General features: G+C 31.5%; 1 long non-coding RNA gene across 1 annotated transcript; it reads left to right on the top strand.

Moving 5' to 3' along the window:
* Nucleotides 1–274: 274 nt before the first annotated feature.
* LOC145165901 (uncharacterized) lies at nucleotides 275–3171 on the top strand. The gene is made up of 2 exons (XR_013740220.1): nucleotides 275–1244; nucleotides 3019–3171. It is a non-coding gene; the product is annotated as an uncharacterized LOC145165901 (long non-coding RNA).
* The last annotated feature ends 10112 nt before the right edge of the window (nucleotides 3172–13283 follow it).

Genomic DNA, 13283 nt, shown 5'->3' with positions numbered 1-13283 from the left:
TTTATATATGAAAACCTAAATACATGTACATATAATATTATGTATTGTGCATAATTTAAAAAAACAAAATACAAATAAATAAATAAATAAACACAGCTATTAGATTTCCCCACAACCAAAACTACACCCAAAACAACACTCAAATTACACTTCACCCTTTTTCCATTCCATCCCACGTCTTTCTTTCATCTGCATTACACACAAACCAAATTACACACAAAAGAAAACAAAATTTATATTTTAAATAAATCCACACAGAGGAAAATGAGCTGTCAATCCCACGTGTTTCTCTTCTTCTTCCTTTATCCATGCACCTCACAAAAGATTATGCACAATATTACTCAAACACAATCCCACACTCAAATATTTCAGATACAAGGTACAATAAAAGATTTCAACACATGAAACCATATATGATTTTATCAACTACAACTGATTCAAGATTATAACAACTGATCTTTCTCATCTTATTCTGCACTCTTTCTCTCCATGACAAGAAAAACCAAAGAAGAAAAACTCTCTATCCAAATCACGATCGCAACAACCAATCTTCTTCTTCCTTTCCCTGTGAAAAATCAAACCCAAACAACCATAATTCTGTCCAAACAATCAAACCCAAATAACCGTTCTAAATCTATTGATCCTCATTGATTTACAGTCAACACAAAAAGAAAGAATTTCATGTTTTTTTCTACCTCCCATCAGCATCAATCAATACAAACAAAAGAAAAAGAAAATAATTTATTTACCTGGGTTGCTGATCAAGTTCAATTTCTGTTGTGGAATCACCACCTAAAGACCCTGCTGCCTTCGTCTTTCCTTCCTCGATCAAGCAAAGGACCGGAGATGCCACCATCGTGATTGCCCCATTGAGGCAGCTGGCCTCGCGCCTCGTCACTGCACCCACTGGACCCGACGAAAAACCTTCAGCTAATCAACCACACCCATCTTTCCCGTCGATTGGGCCAGCCGGAAACGAACCTCGGTATTCCTTCTCCTTCGCACCTAGCAGACGATCGAGAAGAGCACATCCCTTCGTTGCTTTTCCCTTCCACTTCAGCCTCGTCGACACCGGAACTCCTTCCCTCTTACTGCCAATGGCCGTCTTCACAACCCCTCTTGCGATCGATCGATGTCCATCGGACCCCTCTGCCTTCGCGTTTTTCTCCCGTTCATCTGTTTCCTTAGTGGCTTCAATTGGGATCGATCTGTAACCCTTACCCGATCAGACAAATGAACACGGGGTAAGAGCCTGATTTTTTTTAAATTGGATCCACTTATGTGGATCGGACTTGGAGCCCCGATAAACAATGAGTTTTGATTTTGACCCAGTCAAAGGTCAAAGCTAAATCAAACTTGTATTTAATTAAACAGAAATGGTCCCTCCCCAGAAAAACCTAATAAACTAAGTCCTAAAACCCTACAACAGTTTCAAATACACATGTTTGACCCCTGTATTGAGAATAATTCTAAATATCAGTCCTTGAAGTATGATTTTGGCAAAATCAAATCCTAGAGTTTATTCATTTTAAGAAAGACCACCATATACTTAATAATTAATACCAAAAATACTATTTGGTTTATTAGGAAATACAAATATACTCGGTGGTTCGTTTTAAGAACGAGAAATGTCGTGTAACAAATCTCACGACAAGTTTCTCAAAAGGAACCGACTTCGAACGATTGGAACTCACCCTTTAAGGGTGAGTGCTTACGATCCCTTTTTAATATTTTAATTATTTCGGGGGGAATACACGTGCCAGTATATTTTGTTTATACAAACCAAATACATTTTTATGCGAAAATACAATAAACTTAGTTTATAAAATTATTATTATTTAACAATTTTCCATATTGTTACGAATAAACTAGTATAAATTTTTTGTATATATATTATGGTTATTTCATCATGAAATAACCATTTCACACAACAAATATTACACGATACAAAGTTTTATGATTTTTATGTATACAAAGTTTTATGTTTATACATGTACATATGTTCATTGATTTGAAACATTCATTGTTATAAAAGTGAGTACATTACACTTGTACATGTATGTCAAACATACTCGGCTTTTATAAACCTTATACAACGATATTCATTATGCCTAGTGACTTACCCACGAGTAAGTTAGGGCTGAGAGTTATTCACAAACTTTTTAGTTAAGGGGTTTTAGTGAGACATTTTTCATTAGCCGAGTTTAAATAATTAGCATACTCATACTACTATAACCGTTAATCTTCAGAGCGAGATACATATGTATAGATCTATACGGGGTTGACATCCCCACCTGCGGTTGCTAGCTACAACCCTCGACTGATCAATTGAAGCGGGTGATAAGTGTTTACATTTATTACTACAACGTCCAATGAAGTGTTGTAGGGGGTGCATTTAGTCAGGTCGCTCGGTTATAGGACTCACTAAAAACATTAACTAGGAATATATCTCTCTCTTACTAACGACCATGGGTTTGGTTGCTTTCAAAGCTATTTTTAAGTATGAAATTACTTATGTAACATAACGGTTTGGTTTTCAAGGAACTATTACAAACACGATTTTAAGTATGAATTTACTTATACAAAGGATACATTTTGGTTTTCAAGGAATTATTACAAACACGGTTTTTAAGTATGGATTTACTTATACAAAGGACACATTTTGGCTTTCAAGGAATTAATACAAACACAGTTTTTAAGTATGGATTTACTTATACAACGGATGCATTTTGGCTTTCAAGGAATTATTACAAACATAGTTTTTAAGTATGGATTTACCTATACAAAGGATACATTTTGGCTTTCAGGGAATTATCACAAACATAGTTTTTAAGTATGGATTTACTTATACAAATATACATTTTGGCTTTTAAGACACATTGCAAACACTGTTTTTAACTATCGTTATACATACAAAGATAATACTTTTTAGACTTATTAAAAGTATTACTGTGTTAGCAGAAAACCTGTGACACTTACCAACCTTGTGTTGACTCTCAAAACTACATGTATTCTCAGGAAACCACTAAACAGACATTCAAGACGGATTGAATTACAGGTGACCTAGTCTACTTGTTGTTGTATCATATGCCTATCTGTTAAGGAAATTCATGTATTATTATTATTTGTAAAAACATTGTATTCAAATATCAAGATGGAACATGAATGCTATTTTGTTTATTGTTGTACTTGTGTTATATATTCAATTTGTCTGTGATCCATGAACTTAGTCGCACAGCTCGGCGTGTTCCGCCGCCTCGGCCGGGGGTGTGACGTTGTTCCTCTCAACATGAAGACGAATAACAAAACAAGTACATCCAAAAACTCGTAAAGAAGAGTAGTCTGGTAGGTGACCATATAGCTTCTTAAAAGGAGACATTCATGAATTCAATGAAGTAGGGATATGATTAATCACATAAACAGCACTCAAGACTGCTTCTCCCTAAAAGGCACTAGGGGTCTGCGAAGATAGGAGCAATGAGCGGGCTGTCTCAACAATATGACGGTGTTTTCGTTCTGCCACACAATTTTGTTGAGGAGTGTCAGTACACAATGACTGGTGTATGGTACCATCAGAAGCAAGTAATTGAGTAAAGTCATTAGAGGTATATTCACCCCCTAAGTCACACCTGAAGCACTTGATCAAAACCAAATGTTGAGTTTTAACAAGAGCTCTAAAATTGCTGTAAATGCCAAGGAAATCAGATCTGAGTTTCATAAGATAAACCCATGTATATCGAGTATAATCATCTATAAAAGATACATAATAGATTGACCCACCCTTTGTGGATACTGGTGCAGGACCCCACACATCATAATGAATAATATCAAAAGGAGCAGTAGAACAAGACATACTTTTTACTAAAAGGTAAAGCAGAGAATTTTGCCAATTTACAACCACTACAATCAGAAATATCACAAGTATTCAAATGACCCAAAACACCATTAGATGCTAGAAAACTCAAACGTGATACAGACACATGTCCCAAGCGAGAATGCCAAAGATAAAACTCAGACGACAAAGGACTCAAATGAAAAGAAGACAAATCAATATTGGAGGCAGCAACAACATATACTTTGAGAACCTCCAAGACATACAGTTCCCCCACCATACGACCAATCCTAATCACCTTCTAAGTGTGTTGATCCTGTATAACATAGACATAATAAGAAAAGAACACCCAATTAACAGACTTACATAACTGACTGATTGAGGCAAGATTCAAAGTAAGTTTGGGAATGTAATAGACATTAGGGAGAGTGATATGAGAAATAGAGACAGACCCAATACCCTCGACTAGCATAAATATATCACTACCAGACATAACAGAAATAGATGACACATGTGACAAAGAAGTGAATGATGACAAATGAGGAGTCATGTGATTAGTTGCACTAGAATCTAAAATCCACAAAGATGAGAGAATACCTTATGTACCGGATGAAGTAAGACTAGAATGAGACATTGATGCAGACATGGCAATGGGATTGGAGGCCAAATACTGTCTGAAACTCTCAAAAACCTTGGGATCCAATGCAGATGGTGGCATGTTTTTAATAGATTATGTGTCATCTGGTGGTGTAGCAGCAACAACAAACTGTGGATGATGAGGTATCCATGGAGGAGTACCAGAGGAAGGTAGCTGAAACTTCTGTTGACCAGACCTAGTTTGTTGTCCCGACTGAAGCTGACTAGATTTACCCTTGTTGACTAACAATGGAAACTGAGCTTTTTAATGATTTTTCTGTTTGTAGAATGCACACTCATCATAAGCAACCCTTGAAGTTTGTCGAGACTGATTAGAGGAAACAACAAGCACAACAGGACTGGAAGTAGGAATGGAGGTTGCTTTAAACCCTTTATCCGCGTGAGACTTGATACGAGTCTCTTCATCAATCAAATCATGCACAACAGAATCCACTGAGGGAAGGGGAGAGCGATGAAGAATCGTTCCACATAGGCCTTCATAATCAGAACGCAAGGCCATCAAGAACTGGACCAAACGTTGTTCTTCCCTCCTAGCAATGTAAGGCTTAAAATCTTTTATCTCTTTAGATTCAGTAAGAGCCAACTGATCCCACAAATCAAACATAGCAACATAGAAATCTTGAATACTATGGTCATTTTGTTGAAGAGCATGAATAGCATATTCTAACTGATATTGTTTAGCAAAGTTGAATTGAGTATACATACTCTCCAAGTGAGTCATATTCAGCCAACTACATACCAATAGACTGAGTAACATAATTGTTAATCCAAGTAATGACCTTGGAGTTATCAGTCTCCCAAGCATCAGCCAACAAATCGAAATTCTCAGCTTGAGGCACTAAGGGTTTGGCTTTAGTCCCAGTGACATAGCCTCACATATTCTTCCCACGAAGGAAGTTCTTCATAACATAACTCCAATACGTATAATTCTTTCCATCTAGACGAGTACTGATTGATTGAAGGGAATCATCATTTCCAATCATGTTGGCAACGGATAAATAACCACAACAATAGATAAGCAATCTGAGAATGAGAAGAGAAACAAACCAGCAGAAGCAATCAATCGAATAACAAGAGATCGGACAACAACAACAAACTAATAGCAACAACAAACGAGTACCAACAAACAAACGGACATCAGCATTGGTGAAGCATCAAACAGATTGAAGACGAAACGGCTATAGTAACCCTAGAAATTTCGGAGGACATGGGCGCGTTTCCCCCCGTAACCTCCAAGAGAACTCACAGTGGAGTTCGATCCACGCCACATATGACTGTTACAAAGCCTTCTAACAACGTATCAAACCTCCGCTCTGATACCATGATAACATTACTATATGATTATGATAGAGAGAAATTACAATATTCTCAAATAAAAAACATAAAGGCTACAAAGAATAAAGCGGAGAATAAATACTAGCAAGACAAAACCTTAATGTGCTGAAAACTAAAGGGCTCATAAACATGTGGGCTAATAATATATATGATAACAATAATAATAATAATAATAATAATAATAATAATAATAATAATAATAAAATTTGTAACCCCAACTACAGTTGCTACTAATGCCAACATAAGACCCTAAGTAGAAGCAATATTCAACTTAGTATGAGGGACAATTCTAGGTTCTTAGCTTGCGGTTCATACTGATCCACCAATGCCTTCATTTTGTTGTTGCTTTTCAATAAACCAAATATGATAGACCATGAAATGATAACACATATGTGTGTGAACTCATCGTATATAATGACATCTTAAGCAATTTATATGTGAGATTAAGTTGGGAGTTTGAAGATCATTAGTGGACAACCATAAAAATGTCTACTTGGATAATTGAGGTCAATGAAGTGCAAATGATTGTTCATTTTCCACATAAACACAAAACTCATGGTTGATTCTTTGGAGAGGGTTAAAGATTTAAGTATTTAACTATTATCATGCTTACATGGGAAGAAAGAGGAAGGACTAACGAAAAAAATGAAATGAATATATTATAATGTAGAATAAAAGAGATATCAAAGATGAAAAAACTAAATTGCCCTCGTATGAGGGGCAAGTAAAACCACTAACAAAAACTTGCTAATTTATGGAATAACATTTAGGGAAAATTGAAATAAAGTCCTTACATATCGGTCTCATAATCGATTTAGTCATTATATCTTTTTTTTATTCAATTAAGTCCCAAAAACCGTTATTCGTATTCAATTTAACCATTTTACCCGGTCAACAGGTCATCCAACTTTCAAAAATTACACTTTGGCTCATCTTTCAAAATTTAATACAAATTTGGTCCAAAATTTACACTTTTGGCCCAGATTTTAAATTTTATTACAAATTTGGTCGAAAATTTACCCTTTTTGCCTAAATTTTAGAATTTTTTATGAGTTCATCCTAACTTTAGTTCTTTTTACAACTTTTTTTCTCAAAATTTTGTTTCAAATATGTTTTTTCTTCACAAAATCATATTTATACAAAAAAAACAAATTTTCACATAAAAAATCTTATATTTTCTATATAAAAACTTTTAAAAAATAAACTTTTTTGTATACGAAATAACTATTTATAAAAATAGATATTTATTAAGTACATAAATATATTCAAATCCGTTTTTATAAGAAAAATGTATACATACATGTATTTTGAAAAAAAAATGTATACAAACACCTATTTTATTATAAATACATTTGCATGCAAACACATATTTATAAAAAAAATGTATACAAACACCTATTTCATAGTAAACGTATACATTTATTTTGTAAAAACATATTTATATGCACCCAAATAAGTGTTTGTATACAGTTCTTTTGTAAAAACATATATATATATATATATATATATATATATATATATATATATATATATATATATATATTAACACCTAATTTATAATAAATTTATTTGTATTCAAACGCATTTATATATAAAATATACACAAGTACGTATTATATAAAAAATTATTCAAACACGTTTTTATAAAAGAAATGTATACAAACACGATTTTATAATATATATATATATATATATATATATATATATATATATATATATATATATATATATATATATATGTACGCACGTTTACTATGAAATGAGTGTTTGTTTATATTTTTTATAAGTATGTGTTTGTATACAAATATATTTATAATAAAATAGGTGTTTGTATACATTTTCTTTTTGTAAAATACGTGTTTGTATATATATTTTTTATAAAAATGGATTTGTATATATTTATGTACTTATTAAATACATATTTTTACAAATAGATATTTCGTATACAAAAAGTTTTTTTTTTAAATTATATAGTAAATATAAGATTTTTTATGTGAAAATTTGTTTTTTTTTTGTATACATATAATTTTATAAAGAAAAAACATATTCGAAACAAATTTTGAGAAAAAAAATTGTAAAAAAACTAAAGTTGTGATGAATTCCTAACAAAATTCTAAAATTTGGGCAAAAAGGGTATATATTGGACCAAATTTGTATTAAAATGTAAAATTTGGGCAAAAAATATAAATTTTCGACCAAATTTGTAATAAATTTTGAAATACGGGCCAAAAATGTAATTTTTGAAAGTTGGATGACTTGTTGATCATGTAAAAGGGTTACATTGAATACGATTATCGGTTTTTGGGGCTTAATTGAATAAAAAAAGATATAAGGACTAAATCGAGGTCAATATGTAGGGACTTTATTGTAGTTTTCCTTAACATTTACTGTTGGTGTTAGGAATTAGAGTGTTAGGGCATCTCCAACTCACCCTCAAATGCCATTTTTTCCTCCATTTTCTCCCTCATTCTTCTCCAACCCTACCCCATTTCTTCCCCTATATTTGGAGATATGAATAGTATTACCCCAGGGTAATACTATTCATATCTCCAAATATAGGGATGGAGTTTCAGTTGTCGGGTTTAATCCCTTGTTTTATATATTTATACATTTCTAGTTTATTTTATCTATTAGCTTTAATATAAATATAATATTTAATATTTATAATATTTTGTTATATAATAAATTATATTAATTAATCATAAATATAAATTTTATTTTTATTTAACGAATTCATATAAAAATTTAATTACATATTAAAATCATGAAACACGATAACGTATTTACAAAAACATGTATAATATTTATTTTTATAAATGCATGTATAATATTTATTTATAAGTGTATTATAAATATAACTTTGTTTATTTAATATTATTGTAATGAAAAAAATATAGATTATATATTTTTTAAAACTAAATTAGTAGAGGGGGTATGTTTGACAATTTATGTAAGTTGAAAGAATGGAATATACTACGAATATACTTTTTGGGGTAAAAAATGGAGTAGGGTTGGAGATGAAATACTTTTTACCCTATTTTTTACTCCATTTTTGGGGGAGAAATGGAGGTGGGTTGGAGATGATCTTAGGCCCTATTTGATATGTTGCTGATTGAGTCAAGTTAGACGTTTTTGGCTGATTCGGTCAGCTAAACCTGTTTGATAAACCTTCTGAGCGGGAAATTGAAGTCTGACCCGGTCAGAAAAAAGGATTCGACTGACTGAGAAAGGAAGATGTCGTTTCCACTTGTGCCCTTGCGTGTGTATCCTTATACGTGTGTGTGTATCATATCCCAGCAGGAAGAATCGATCCAACACCCCATTTACGTCTCGTTCTTAATAGATACTCAAAATCGATCATCCAACACCCCCTTTGCTTTCATAAAATTGATCACACCCCATCAAGAATTGCACCCTATCCTTCTCTCTAGATCGATCGATGGACTACCTCTCCACTTCGGTTCTAGTTTAAGTGCAGGTATGTTTCCCCTTCTTATGTGCGTTTATATCTCCAGCAGTAGTAAGAAATCGGACCCTACCCCTTTTTCTAAATTGAGTGTGTTTGTTATATGCTTATACTAAGTTGATAAAATTGGATATAACTAGATATAACTGTTGATTAAATTAGATACAATTGTTGATTCACTCAACAAGTTTGATTGGTGTTGTCAAAATTTGATGGTGTTGCTACGTACATGTAAGACATTGGATGGATACACTTGGATTTGTTTGACCACAATACCTCTGTTACGATTATGCCCCTACAACTGATGTGCCCTGGGATATATCACAAAGTTACTGGTAATTATCTTGATTTGGACAATTTTGCCCCTACACAAGTTTTATCTGGAAAAGCCTTTTGCTCCCCTGTTTAGTAGAGTTTGGTTATATTAGTTTGATTTGGTCATGATGTTGAATATGGTTTTTATTTATCTATTTGTTTTTGTTGTTGTACTCCTTTGAGTAATTCCTCAATGAAACCAATCCGCCAAATATAATATGTATATGTTTTGAATACTTGAATCTGTTTGACTTTTGCTAAAATACATACCTTGTGGAGTGTGGACTTCTATTCCTTTTGTTGTTCTTAAAATTATATTTCTTCTTTTGTTATACACAAAATATAGATAATTATGTATATTATGTGTGTTGGTGAAGCTATATATTATGTATGTTGGACCTTTGTTGTTGCTATTGCATTATTCTGTATATGTTTGGTTTGAAATCAAGTGTCTGATTAGATGTACAATCAAATAGTAGGGTAAAATGGTCATTTTTCAGCGGTCAGCACATTCAGTCAGACGTACAAACAAACAATATAGTTTCTTACTCGGTCAGTATTTCTTAACCAGACAGACCTTTCCCAATCAGCACTTTCTCAGTCAGTAACTATCAAACGGGACCTTAGTTGCATAATCTTTTATAGATAGACTAGTGGTGGACCCGTGCGATGCGGCGGCGGCGAATAATTTTTTTCGGCAAATAATTACCGATCGGCAGTTTTGGTTTATGAGTTCTTTTGGTTTCTATCCGATCCGGGTTGGTTCTTCTTTTGGTACCGAACACACGTAATAGATAGCGTATGTTATAGTTGAATCGAACCGGAACCGATTAGTTGTATTTGGTCTAGTTCTCGGTTCCCCGTTCATTCTTTTATCTTTTATCGGTTTTCGATTATATCAGTTTTGATACGTTTTTTGAACCGGTTGAATTACAAAGAACAAGTAATGTATTGATAAATATTAATTATTATGAAGATATATTTATATCCAACATTGTTGTTTTGAATTAAAAATAAACATACATATTTTTTAAGCAAGTTTTAAACGAAACAATTTCATTGGTCTTGTTGTAGGCGTGTTAAAATGTACGTGTACATATTTTTGGTAGGATGAATAGTTTCTGGACATCAAAATAAGTTCATAATGTCTTTGTGTTGTCGCATTATATTTTTTGAGTACAACGCCACATAAAAGTTTTAGCTAAAAAGTAAATCAGCCAAAAATTATAAGATTGATTCAGAAACTAATATGAACGATTTCATAGTACAATAATGATAATAAATAAATTTTCGGTAAAAAAATATAATGTCATTACAAAATTAAAATTTTAAAATTGTTTTATGTTGGTTTTGTTTTTATTTTTAAATTATCTTTAGTTTTTAACATATTTAATAGTGTTAAAAAATAAAAATAACAAAATTTAATTTTAAAATTTTAATGATTGGATCCTAAATATGAATATATAATATTAATAATATAAAAAAAAAAACAAAATTAATAATCTGTCTATAGATACGTAAAAGAAAACATGACAAAAAATTGGTACATAGGAGAAATGCACAAAACGTTAACTATATGAACTATTCATATGGTTATTTCATGCATTTAAACTCAAAAATATTATTAAAAAAACAAACTCATTTTACCAAGAAAAACTATAAAATGGCAAAAAAAAAATCCTAATAATAGCGTAATTTACACGAATGATCCATTTCATGCTGCAAATATCTTTTCAATATATGAATTCCTTAAAAGTTAAAAATTTTAGTATGTATATAAACCATATATTTTTAAAGCTAGAGAAATAAAAGAAAATGTAATTAATATTATAAATATTTTTTGATAGGCTTTCATAATTTCATTGCATGGTCTGCATCAAGCCTTGTAATTTTTTAGGGATACGTATTGAAGAGTCTACGTGTAAGCATTGAAAAGTATTGAAGAGTCTACGTCTAAGTGACGATTGAAAATAGATATTCGTTTATCGGAAAAATAAGCTTCCATAACTCGTTTATTTTGATTACTTTTTCACTATATTTCCATGATCAAGAAACAATTAAGTTAAATTTATGGTCATATTTGTATGCATGTTAATACAAAATAGCAACAGAAAAATGAAATCCCTGTCACGTATCGCCTCGCTACAAAACAAAATTCTCAAAAGTCATTAACACAAATTTCATTATAAATTAGGCAAACGAAGATTGTATTTATGCTTGGATTGAAAAATTCGAAGACATCCCGTATATAATATTTTTAACACTTTAAGTATGTTTATTTTATTTGTGTAGATAATTAAACTGTACAAACTAAGATAGCATGTAAATCTTTCAAATTAATTTTTTATGCACACATCTGTCTAATGAATTTTAAAATTACTTAAAAAAAACTTCTAACTTCCGGTTTTAGTTCAATTGATATTTTTGCTGAGCTTGGTTTATAATATTGAAATGTTTTACCGACTTTCCTATCCAACCAATGATTTAAATTGCAATTTTAGTATATCTAGATTATAACCATCAATGTATAATATAACTAGGTTATAACCCGTGGAATCTACGGTTCACAAAGTAAAATTAACAAGTAAAATAAAGCATCCTACTTATGTTTTATGGGTAAACAATAAAGTGCAGTGCCCATATTAGTTAAAGTTGCTACTCCCTATAGTTTTTCCTTTAAAAACATTTTTCTTAGTTATCAACGTTTTTTTCTTTAAAGAATAAGACACCAATTAATCAACTTCGGTTCAGAAGCCTACTGATGCAAGCAGCCAATGCATTAAATCCTTTGTTCGTCGGCTCAAGCTTTGTCAACACCCCGCATGTCTGATAATTAAACTACCAAAACAATAAAGATAATTAAAGAACCAAAAGGTTAAATATCAACCTTTCTTGAAGCAAACTCTATATTTGTAACTGCAGCAAGACATATACCACCCGAATTCCAACATAAAAAACAATGTAGCCTACAAAAATAAGAAACAATATTCTATCATAAGCCCATTCTTTTATCATATCTAAGTATAAATGTTATCAACATTCTAATTGTAATCATATACATTATATGCAAGTCAAAACAAAAAGTGATTTTAATAATTCTAATCATAGACATTATCTACGCTTTTCTTTTAATATATATAATTTTTAATCCATCTCCCAACAATTTCCTTTCTAGTGAATATATTACTTGAATAAGGGTAATCCATCACATTCGACATTACCATCTTTTGGAAAATTCAACCCTCTTCCATCATTTGTGCATGGATCATTCTACATTTTATCTTTAAAGAAATAATGTTTATGCTTTGACATCCTAACTATACTATGTCTATCAACTGTAACTTGTAACTTTAAAACTGACCAGATCTATGGTTGAAAACACCACCAAGAAGAAGAAATTCATATCTTGAACTTGCAATAAAGAAAAGAAAACAAAATACTTTAAAACCTGTGACATTCAAAACTAAAAGAATACCACTACCAGAATATATATAGACACATAGAAGATGCAGAACCAGGTCCTAAGAGAAGATGTAGAACTCCAGAACCCATATGAACAACCATTTCAAACTATATCAATAAACGGAAACCAAAAACTAAAACAATAAATACTTTTTGGGTATAATGAAAAGGGTGAATACTTTATTAAAAAACAACATTAACCTTACATATATGTTC

Source organism: Lactuca virosa, chromosome 3, assembly GCF_052849685.1.
Source record: "Lactuca virosa cultivar CGN04683 chromosome 3, Lactuca_virosa_CGN04683_v6, whole genome shotgun sequence".
NCBI lineage: Eukaryota > Viridiplantae > Streptophyta > Magnoliopsida > Asterales > Asteraceae > Lactuca > Lactuca virosa.
The sequence above is the reverse complement of the archived record's forward strand: the minus strand, read 5'-3'. Positions and strand labels throughout refer to the sequence as shown.